This window comes from Arachis duranensis, chromosome 4 (genome assembly GCF_000817695.3).
Source record: "Arachis duranensis cultivar V14167 chromosome 4, aradu.V14167.gnm2.J7QH, whole genome shotgun sequence".
In the NCBI taxonomy this organism is placed as follows: Eukaryota; Viridiplantae; Streptophyta; class Magnoliopsida; order Fabales; family Fabaceae; genus Arachis; species Arachis duranensis.
In genome coordinates, this window is record NC_029775.3 from 48087250 (window position 1) to 48089457 (window position 2208).

Sequence of the window (2208 nt, forward strand, 5' to 3'; positions counted from 1 at the left end):
TGTTGGATTACTCTCTAGATTAATTGATAATTAAAGGTTATCCTGTTTAGTTATCTCTTACTAGGTAAGGAAAAGTTAAACAAGTTGGGATGCTATGCCCATTCACAAGTTGCAACCCACTTAATTAAAAGGGATTGGTGTTAGTGACTAGAGGGCAAGCCAACAATAACCCAATTACAATCTTTCTTTCAAGCCTTCCAACTCAATTGGTTCCTTTCAATCAACTCCCCATCAATTTAGGGAACTACTCGCTCATTGTGAATGTAAAATTCATAACATATGAAAAGGAATTAAAGAAAGACATTGTAAATAAAATCAAAATAATCAAATAAAAATAAAAGTAATCCTTGTATTAAATAAATCCTAATAATATTCCAATGGTAAAATTAACAAAGCAAAGGACATAGAAGAGTAAAGCCAAGTAAAGAAAACAAACTAGAATGACGAAGTCTTGATGAGGTAATAACTCTTCTTAGTATCCCAATGCAAAAAGTGGTAGAAAGATCAAATCCTAAAAACTATCAATGTGTTGAGAGAAAAACCTAAAGGAGGAGTAAAAACTAGATCTAAAACTAAAACTGTGTAGAATGAATTATTGTCTCTGGTTTCTGCATGTTCTCTGGCTCTAGTCTGCTGTTCTGGGCCGAGAACTGGGTCAAAACAGGGCCCAAAATCGCCCCCAGCGGAATCTGCAGATTATGCAGATTGCACACGTCACGCGATCGCGTCATCCATGCGGACGCGTCATTCGCGTTTTTCCCTGCCATGCGTTCGCGTCGTCCATGCCTCTGCGTCACTTGTGCTTTTCCATTCCGCGTGGTCGCGTGAGCCATGCGGCCGCATCACTACGATTTATCCTCTTTTGTGCGAATGCATGAGCCATGCGGCCGCGTCACTTCTCGCTGGTTATCTCCTCAATTTCTTGTGTTCCTTCTATTTTTGCTAGCTTCCTTTCCAATCTCCAACTCATCCATGCCCTATAGAGCCTGAAACATTTAACACACAGATCACGAGGCATCGAATGGGATAAAGGAAAACTAAAATGCATAATTAAAAAAAGTCTCTAGGAAGCAGTTTTCAACCATGTAATAATTTCAGGAAGGAGATATAAATGCATGCTAAATTAATGAATAAGTGGGTAAGGATCATGATAAAACCACACAATTAAACACAATATAAACCATAAAATAGTGGTTTATCAGCTCCTCACCCCCAACGATGGAGTTTAGAGACTCATGCCATCAAAGAGTACAAAGTTCAGATCTAAAATGTCATGAGGTACAGAATAAATCTCTAAAAGTTGTTTAAATACTAAACTAGTAACCTAGGTTTATAGAAAATGAGTAAACTAAGATAGATAGTGCAGAAATCTACTTCTGGGGCCCACTTGGTGTGTGCTGGGGCTGAGACTTAAGCTTCTCACGTGCCTGGGCTGTTTCTGGAGTTAAACGTCAGGTTGTAACCTATTTCTGGCGTTTAACTCCAACTTGCAACCTGTTTCTGGCGTTCAACGCCAGAATGCAACATGGAACTGGCGTTAAACGCCAGTTTACATCATTTATATTCGAGTAAAGTATGGACTATTATATATTGCTGGAAAGCCCTGGATGTTTACTTTCCAACCCAATAGAGAGCATGCCAATTTGACTCATGTAGCTCCAAAAAATTCATTCCGAGTGTAAGGAGGTCAGAATCCAACAACATCAGTAATCCTTTTTCAGCCTTAATTAGATTTTTGCTCAGATCCCTCAATTTCAGCCAGAAAAGACCTGAAATCACAGAAAAACACACAAACTCATAGTAAAGTCTAGAAATATAAATTTTGCATGAAAACTAATAAAAACATACAAAAAGTAGCTAGAACCTACTAAAAACTACCTAAAAACAATGCCAAAAAGCGTATAAATTATCCGCTCATCACAACACCAAACTTAAATTGTTGCTTGTCTCCAAGCAACTGAAAATCAAATAGGATAAAAAGACGAGAATATACTATAAATTCCAAAATATCAATAAAGCTTAGTTCTAATTAGATGAGCAGGACTAGTAGCTTTTTGCTTCTGAACAGTTTTGGCATCTCACTTTATCCTTTGAAGTTTAGAATGATTGGCATCTATAGGAACTCAGAATTCAGATAGTGCTATTGATTCTCCTAGTTTAATATGTTGATTCTTGAACACAGCTACTTTATGAGTCTTGGCCGTGGCC